The following is a 10,099-nucleotide window of genomic DNA, read 5'->3' on the forward strand; positions in this document are numbered from 1 at the left end:
TTCAAGATCAGATTCCCCTCATGATTATTATCCTTCAGGTGATGTAATTTTACATGGTCAAACTAATTTCATTTCATGTAATAATTTTTTTCCATTAGCAGATCAGAGCATACAGATGTCTCTTGTTAGAAATTTTGAACCATTACACAAGTGAAGGTACGAACATGGACAGACGTCTGTCCATGTTTGTACCTTCAATGACACAAGTTCCCTGACCACATGGTTAACATTGTGTTGTAACTTTAAACAATTGTATTTCTATGAAGAGCATTTACTTTAAGTAATTCATACACAGTATAAAAAGTAACAAAAGTTGTTTTGAAAGGCCCTTGCTTTCCACATTGGCTTAATAGAGAATTTAAACTAAACATGTAAATAATGTTATGACTAATCAATGTTAACATTTCACAATATTTCATAAAATAATGTACATACCCCGGAAATATTCAACTTTGCTTTCATTGTGCATGGTACCTGAAAATATTAATTACAGCTTCTTTCAAATTCTGAATAAGATATACTGCTGAAGGGGACCAATGTCTGTCCATGTTACATACCTTCACTTTTGTGAACATGATGATCCAAGGTCCAGTAGAAAGAAAAGGTGGTCCTAACATATCTTTTCACATTTTGATTATGGCAGAACACATATTTCGCTACATGAAAATAATAAAATGGCATTTAATTAGCAAAACTTAATTTGCAGCCTGAATGTCCCGTTTATGTGCCCCACTTATTGTGAGATTGCCCAGATTCTTCCACCTTGATCCCCTAGAAAACTGGAGAATAATCGTGTGAGCAAGGACGTATATGTGCCATGGGCATCACCAAGGGGGTGCTGTGTTGGTGCGAACGCACCCCCCTTCAGACCCTAAAAAAGCAAACAAACACACAATTTAAATCTCCATGGTCTCGGACGTGGGATACCCCCCTCCCAGAGCCTTCCCTGCTCACTCATACGAGCTTGGTCACTTCACCACTCCCTGGCATGTGCGGGTAAGATTGCCCTTTTTTTTTTCTTGTCAGCTTAAGAAACCCAGAAGTTGAACCAGATATATAAACGCATCCCCTTTGAAAAAATCTGGTGACACCCCTGTGCGCATATGGTGAAAATCACAAGCATGAAGTGCAAAGGGGAGTTAGGAGTTGGTCCCTGGTCCCTTTAACCCTTCAAAGCCAAAGATATTTTGACCCTTCCAAACCCGAGGGGGAGGGGGCACATTGTGCCCCTATGTGATTTCTTCATTATTTGATGATATCACTGTCATATTTGGCACATGGCTAGAGCAACCCAAACTCTCCATGATCCTACCTTTGAACTTTCTTGACACACCTAGCGGAGTGCCATTCACCATAATAGGCACTTTTCAATTTATACATTGACACCAGCGTCACCATGCTATGACATATTTTTTACATACTGCGCATGCGTCAGTTTCGATATACAACGGTTCAGTGACTACAAGTACTGTGCGCACAGTCAACAAAACTGTCATTATACATGGTAAATGACAATGGTCTTTGCAAACCGAAAGAACATACATGTAGCTCTCTTGCGATTTCTCACATACATTCCGTACAATACAAATTGACGAAAGCATCACATGTTATCGAGTAAAGATTAAAGTCTGACATATTACGAAAATAAGTGGAAATGACAAACACGAAAGTGTAGCAATGACGATTGAAAATTGGGTAAACTTCAAATGCGATTTTCTTGAAATATTCTTAAGTGAAAATTGCATTGTTATTATTATTAAAGAGAATATGAGAAATATGTATTGTTTGGGATCGAAGTAAGTTGATGTATCTAGGTATCACATTTCATATTTCCTTCATGTAATTGTATGTGTTGGAAATTTTGAGTTTGCATATTGATAATGCAATAAACAAATGATACTAAATTAGGCAAAACTTGTGTGATAGATTCAAAATGATGCAAAATAAAAGGGAAATGTTTAGAAAAATGTTCCTTTTTTTAATGATTTCTATCATGTCTGTTGTTTTGATCTTTTTGTCACATGAAAAATACAAGAAATGATACAATTGTGAGACCATTTCAGAGCCATTTTACAACCATGATTACACTGTACTTCATATTTTGGTACTTCAGCAAATTATAGCCATAAAAAACCAATTTCATCCACTATCATTTTGTTAGCTGAAATTGGAACTGAAAAACACTCAAAATCCAACTGACGTAGTTGCCATGGCAACCAGTGATATCAGACATAGGTAAATTACATAGCAAAATGTTTGCAATAGAATTTTAGGAAAAGTCACCAAATTTGGTTGAAGGTGGATTAAGAGTCTAGCAATGGCAATTGAAAATACAGTGGGGGGGGGGGGGCACAAAGGGACACTCCAGACAATTTAGATATAATTTCACTTTATATAGTACATAAATCAATTGTGCCATAAAATAGAATTTACTATTTAACAAGAATGTTGACAATGGAGGGTCTCATTTTCATCCCAGTGATGTAGCAATGTACACAATATTTTGTATTTCCATTACAATACCAATTGCTTAACAAGTTCACATGTGTAGAATTTGGTTCCATGACATTTGCTGGTGTGACACTTGCTCCCATGAAATATTTGGATGCTACGCCAAACATAAATTCTACCCCAAAACATTAACCCTAACTGTTATCCTCACATCAAAGTGAACATAAAACCCAATCACAACTCTAACCCGAAGCCTAAAGTCCTTGGAGAAGATAAGACCGCAGCAATCATGGCAGGAGCAAATATCGTGTCACCATAGAATTTATACTTGCCTTCTTCATTTTTTCTACTTCCTTGAGCACCCAATCATGCATTCTTATATGAAGCTGCTTTGTCGTCATTCTTGTTCATTGTGATTTGTGATTAATTGTGAAATTCTGTACCCACTATAACCAATTCACAGACGTTCAAGTGTATCTGGAGGTACCCTTTAAAGGGTACTGCAACTGTAGATTTATACTGTAGATGCTCCCTGGTTCTGTCTTAGCCTTACTTTTTAACATAATTTTATATTACAGTTCAGAACTAAAACTGGGAGGAAAAAAGCTAAATTCCAAGCAGGAGAAAATGCATCTTTTAAAAGCAAGAGACACCCAGCCTGGGCAGAAGAAATTCAAGCTCAAGCAGGAGAGCGGAAGATTTTGAGAAAATGGCCTCAAAGCGAGAGATCTCCCACTCAAAGTGGGATGGTTGGAGTCTGTGGATACAGTATTCTTGATTTCATTTTAGTGCTTTCCTGGAAAGGGTAGTAACTGGAGTTGAATTTCAAGCATTCCCAAACTAGGTGCATACATGTAGCTGTCGTCTGTTTGTAAAATTTGGTAATATTGAGTAATTTCAGCATGTAATGACTGTTTTGGCCTTTGGCCTACATTAGTAGTAATTCTCTATAATAGATATACTGCATGCTTCTATGCAAAACAACCCACGATTAGTAATTTACATGAGAATGATAACAAAATTATGCACAGACATGTTGGCAGCTATGTAGGTGTAGTGAGGATAATAAGTGAATAGTATGGTTGAAGTGAGTAGGTACTTGTCTTAAGGTTGTTTCCTATTTTGAGCCTCAGAAAAAAATTGCTGAGTGCAGTGGTGCATTTGTTATAAATTATCAGTGGGTGAGTCTGTATAAATTAAAAGTGAAGGTATATCCAGAGCTGGATTTCACTGGTGCTGTTTGCATGTAGGCTGGAAATCACTGTTCTCAGTAATTTTTCTTTCTGTTTTTCCTATACCATTTATGCAAAGATTTAATATAGGTCATCACAAATGAGTAGGATTTATGCAATAATACATGTGATTTTTCCCCCTTCAAACTGCCCTTCCTTCCTTACATGGGATAGGTGATAGTGAGGTATTGTTAAAAGTTTAAGTCAGTGTGGAGTTCCTTCCCCGTGACAGCAATGTAGGCGGTAAATAATTGAACAATCAAATTAATTATCTTCCTGAATATATCCAAAAGAGCTACGGAGCAACTAGCAGTCAATTTGGCCATGGCTATTAAAGGTAATATTGAGAGCTTGGCCTCAGCCAGGTGTACTCTACAGATGAAAAGTTGTGAAAGAAAAGAATGAGGGAGGCATTGGTACTGACATTCTGCCAAGCACCCTCCGTCCATTCCATGTTGTTGACCGGAAGGTATCAAGTGGTCACCAGATGGCCTACTGCCTTTCTTTTGTTTTTCCATGACAAGACTTAAAAAACTCCAAGCAATAAATTGTGTTCACAATGTGTGCATTTAATACTCAGAATTTAGAGTAGAGGCCTCAGTGAAGATCAGAAAATATCTGTAGTGGTTGCCTTCTTAGCTGGCAATGGATTCAGTATTGTCACAAATGTACACACTAGTAGTTATGTACATATGTATGATGTACTGTATGCATGGCTGTTTTAATGTGTATGTACACAGGTTGACCAGATTAATGGAGAACATTCTATGTGGTATAGATATAGTACATACAGGCTGACCAGATAAGTGGAGAATTTTCTAGGTGGTATACAATGTAGCTATACAGTACATGCATGTAACAGGAAATACATTATAGCTCACTCAATCTAGAATGATTTCACCCATTCCAGAAAGTTCTGGGAAGTGCTAACATATTTGGCTGAGTGAGGCACTGTCCCTGTAGCCCAATGTGATTGGTAGTTATTCTTGGCAGTGATGTTTTGTACATAGTTAGGCAGTGAGTCATCCAGGTTTCCTGGAACTTGGACTGGCTAGTAGGTTGGAGAGAGTTATAGAATGTGCTAGAAGGGGGTGAATGGATAGTATATAAGCCAGAGAAATTCTGCAGTAGGCAGAGTACCCAACACCTCTGCTCTGAGAGTTACGTCACTTCTGGCTCTGAAGCGACTTGTTATAGTCAGTCCTGTGTTACCTGCTGACCTGTTATGTTTGTGGAGATAAGGCCTGGGAGACATTTTGCCTGCAGAGAATTAATGTGCCTTCATTGGACTCCATATTTTAATGTCAACGGACATTGCTACGGCAAAGCTGTGACGGGCTGGATTCCTAGCTGGACAATATAAAGTGAATCATCATTCAACGCATCGACTGGACGTGGTCGTTGGATTCTGCACATTTTGCTGGGAACATTATACTGTGGATCTATTGTGGACATATACCCTGGAATTATAACGCGGACTATTGTAACCTGTGCCTCTGGATTTACGTCGCAGGAATCATTCGTCCGTGCATCGAACATCGTATCTGGACACTTTCAAAGGATTACTTAATACGTGTAAGTGATTCCCCTACCGATTTATAACTGTTTCTATTGATCATTGTTGTACTGATGTGACGCCGATTACCAGTCTGTACCAACAATATCACTGTTAATAAACCGCCTGAACATCAGTTGATTGTTTTTTTTGTGCGATCATTCTCGGAGTGATTTTGGTCGTAACAAAATTGGGGGCTTGTGTCCGGGAATTGAATTTAAAGCCAAAACTTAGAATTTGGAACGTTCCGGAAGCCAGAATATTGGTACAGACAAAGTACCAGTTGAGTTGATTGTTCAATTGTATATTGTGTGTAATACATTGTGACAATGTCAATCAGTACAATGGATGTTCAGGCATTTGTTCAGAGGACAGATTTGTCCCTCAAAGATTTGCAAAGGTTACGCAAATGTGATTTGACGGCTATTGCACAGCATTTGAATATAGATGTTCCACAAGGTGCAAGAAAGGCAGAGATTCTTGACTTGGTAGCTGGTCACATGGAGCTCAGAGAAGAAATTGACACTCCAGATCGAGCTCAAATTTCAGATCAAACACGGCTTGAGCTTGCTAAATTGCAACTGAAGGAGAAAGAAATGGAAATGAAGGAAAGAGAGAGAGAAAGAGAAATTGAAATGAGGAAACTTGAAATTGAAGAGAAGAAAATGGAGCAACAACTGAAATTGCGTGAGATGGAATTGACTCATGCACAGACTGTTGGAAATCGTGAAAGGGCTCCCTCTGAATTTGATTTGGCCAAGAACATTCGATTGGTGCCAAAGTTTGAGGAAAACAGAGTTGATGCATATTTTGTGTCATTTGAGAAGGTGGCTAACAGTTTGAACTGGCCACAGGAATTTTGGCCCTTGCTCCTGCAAAGTGTGTTTGTCGGCAAAGCAGCCGATGTGTACTCATCTCTCTCTGAAGAGCAATCACGTGACTATGCTACAGTCAAGAAAGCAGTGTTGAATGCTTATGAGTTGGTGCCAGAGGCGTACAGACATAAGTTCAGAAATTCGTACCGTAAACCAGGCCAGACACATGTTGAGTTTGCTCGTGAAAAAGAAATGATGTTTGATAGGTGGTACAGGTCCCTGAAAGTGGATCAAGACTTTGATAACCTACGTGAGGTTGTTCTTTTGGAAGAATTCAAAAAGAGTGTTGCTTTCAGTGTGAGGTCGCATTTGGATGATCATAAAGTGACAAGTTTGCATAAAGCAGCCTTGATGGCTGATGAGTATGAGCTGACCCACAGAAATGACAACAGACCACCTTTCAGGAATTTCTCTGGAATCAAGAGAGACAAAAATCAGTCGAGCAATCCAAAGAATGCTGGTCCTGAAAAAGGCACGAGTTCTGAAACTACATCGGCACCAAAGCCTCAATCTGACAAAGGGTCCAGTACAAGTGCAAATGTCATCAAATGTTTTCACTGTAACAAGACAGGGCATGTAAAGTCACAGTGTTGGAAGTTGCAAAACAAAACAAAGAAAGACATGGGATTTGTCATGTCAAAAAGTGTCCTACCCGAAAACAGTGTCCCGTTCAGTGAAACACAGGCCATTGAAAGTCAATCTCCCAAATTCAAAGATAGGCTGAAGCAGGTGGATGAGAGCTATCGTAGCTTTTTGTTTCATGGTGAGGTGACCCCATGTACTTCTGGTGAGGCAGGTAAGCCAGTAGTCATCCTGCGGGATACGGGGGCCTCTCAGTCGTTGATGGTGGATGGTGGTATGACTTTTCCACCAGATAGTGCAGTGAATGCAAAAGTCTTGATTCAGACTGTTGATGGCAGTTATATGTCAGTTCCACTGTATAGAGTGGATTTGAAGTGTGACCTAGTTTCTGGTCCTGTTACTGTTGGAGTTGTTCCTGAGTTGCCCATGGCAGGCATTGACTTCCTGTTGGGGAATGACTTGGCTGGGGACAAGGTGGTTGCGTCTCCAGTTGTTTCGGAGAAACCAGTGGTGGTTGCTGAAACTGAGCAGTTGCAGGAGGAGTTTCCTGGGATTTTCCCAGATTGTGTTGTGACTAGGTCTCAGGCTCGTAGAGCTGTTCAAGATGATGCGGATTCTGTTGATGTGGAGGAGAATTCCGGTGTTTGGTTGGCAGAAACCTTTTTCAAGGATTTGAATGATGGGGTTGCTGTATTAGGCTCCGAGGCTAACAGTGATGGGCTGTTTAGCAAGTCTTCCTTGGTTGAAGCACAGCAGGCAGACTCTGAGTTGAAAGGCTTGTCTCAGACGGCGTGTTCTGAGGCTGAGGCTGAAAAGGTCCCTGAGTGCTATTATGTCAAAGATGGCATTTTGATGAGGAAGTGGAGACCTCCCCATAGGCCAGCTGATGAGGATTGGACGGTGGTCCGTCAAGTTGTTGTCCCTCCTAGTTACCGCGGTGAGATCTTGAGGATTGCTCACGAGTTACCTGTTGGCGGCCATTTAGGCGTCAGAAAGACAAAGGATCGGATCATGAGGCATTTCTATTGGCCAGGGTTGAATGTGGATGTGGCTGAGTTTTGCAAGACTTGTCACACATGTCAAGTGGCTGGTAAACCACAGCATTCGGTGAAGCCGGCGCCATTGATTCCGATACCTGCGTTTGAAGAACCATTCAGTCGGGTTCTAGTCGACTGTGTTGGACCTTTGCCTAGGACTAGGTCAGGTCACAAGTACCTCTTGACAATCATGGATATGTCTACACGGTTTCCAGAGGCTATCCCATTGCGAAATATCACTGCTAAGACTGTGGTAGATGCTCTAGTGCAGTTTTTCACTAGGTATGGGTTGCCCAAGGAAGTGCAGTCTGACCAAGGGTCAAATTTCATGTCAGGCATATTTCAAGAGGTGATGTATCGTTTGGGTGTGAAGCAGCTGAAGTCATCAGCTTATCATCCCCAATCCCAAGGTGCGTTGGAGCGCTACCACCGGACCCTAAAGACAATGATTAGGGCATTTTGTGAGGAGTATCCCGAGGATTGGGATAAGGGCATCCCTTTCCTGCTGTCTGCAACGAGGGACTCCCCAAATGAGTCGACGGGTTTCAGCCCATTTGAGTTGGTGTACGGTCATGAAGTTAGGGGCCCACTGAAGCTCATCAAAGAGAAATTCATGACTGAGGATGATGAGGTCCACCTACTTGACTATGTGTCAAAGTTTCGTGAAAGGCTTTCAAAGGCTTGTGAGGTAGCTAGGGAACACTTGAAAGTGTCACAAGACTCTATGAAGAGAAAGGCAGACAAAAATGCCAAAGCCCGAACTTTCAAACCAGGTGACAAAGTTCTTGTACTGCTGCCCATACAAGGTGAACCACTGAAAGCCAAGTTCAGTGGCCCATACTATGTCAAAAAGAAACTCAATGATGTGAACTATGTGATCAGTACGCCAGACAGACGAAAAGATCAGAGGGTGTGTCACATAAACATGCTGAAAGAGTACTATGAGAGAAAGGCTGGTCAGCCGGTAGGCGTAGCTCAGGTGGTAGAAGAGGAAGTAGAGGAAGAGGGAGAAGCTCAAGATGAGCATGGAAGTGAGCCCTCTAGTGCCAGGTTGTCTAACTCAGAGACGTTAGGGAAAGTAGATGAGGCACTGAACTACCTACCTGAAAATCAGAGGAAAGATGTGACTAGTCTGTTACATGAGTACAAAGAACTGTGTAAAGACAAACCAGGCTGCACCCCTCTGGCTGTACATGATGTTGATGTAGGAGATGTTGACCCTATCAAGCAGAACCCTTACAGACTAAACCCGAGCAAACTGCAAAAGGTAAGGGAAGAGGTTCAATACATGCTAGACAATGACATAATAGAACCGAGTAAAAGCAGTTGGAGCTCCCCAATCGTCATGGTGCCCAAACCGGATGGGTCTCAGAGATTCTGTATAGATTACAGAAAGGTGAATGCCGTGACGAAAACAGATTCTTTCCCCATTCCCAGACTTGAAGACTGCATTGACAGGGTCGGCAATTCTGCATATGTCAGTAAAATAGACCTTCTAAAGGGATACTGGCAAGTGCCCTTGACCGACAAAGCCAGAGAGATTTCTGCCTTTGCTACACCAGATGGCTTGTTCCAATGCAAAGTAATGCCATTCGGCATGAAAAATGCTCCGGCCACCTTCCAACGGCTGACAAACCAAATCATTGCCGGACTTGACAACTGTGTAGTATACATTGATGACATCCTAGTGTATAGTGACACGTGGGAGGAGCACATTACACACTTGCGGCAACTTTTTAATCGACTCAAGGAGGCCGGATTGGTGATTAATCTGGCAAAGAGTGAATTTGCAAAGGCCAAAGTGGTGTATCTCGGGCATGTAGTCGGTCAGGGACAAGTATTGCCAAGAGAAGCCAAGGTAGAGGCTATACTAGGCTTTCCCATTCCCCAATCCAAGAAGGAGTTGCTCAGATTTCTGGGCATGGCTGGTTTCTACAGGAAATTTGTACCGAATTTCAGCACTGTAGTCACCCCCCTAACAAACATGCTGAAGGGCAAGGCAAAGTACACCTGGACTGATGAGTGTCAAAGAGCCTTCGAGAAACTAAAGGCAGTCCTTGCTAATGAGCCTGTTTTGGCAGCTCCTGACTTCGCAAAGCCATTCAAGGTGGCAATAGATGCTAGCGATGTAGGAGTGGGAGCGGTTTTGCTCCAAGAAGATGAAGAAGGCACTGAACGACCAGTTAGCTACTTCTCCAAAAAATTGAACACATACCAGAAGAAGTACTCCACAATTGAGAAGGAGGCTCTGAGTCTCATCCTTGCCCTCCAGCAATACGAAGTGTACTTGACAAATAGCAAAGGGGAGATCACGGTCTATACTGACCACAACCCCTTGGTCTTTTTAGACCGGTTCAAAATGAAGAA

This window comes from Diadema antillarum, unplaced genomic scaffold (genome assembly GCF_040938485.1).
Source record: "Diadema antillarum isolate AM-2024a unplaced genomic scaffold, OU_Dant_1.0 scf00000041, whole genome shotgun sequence".
Classification (NCBI taxonomy): Eukaryota; Metazoa; Echinodermata; class Echinoidea; order Diadematoida; family Diadematidae; genus Diadema; species Diadema antillarum.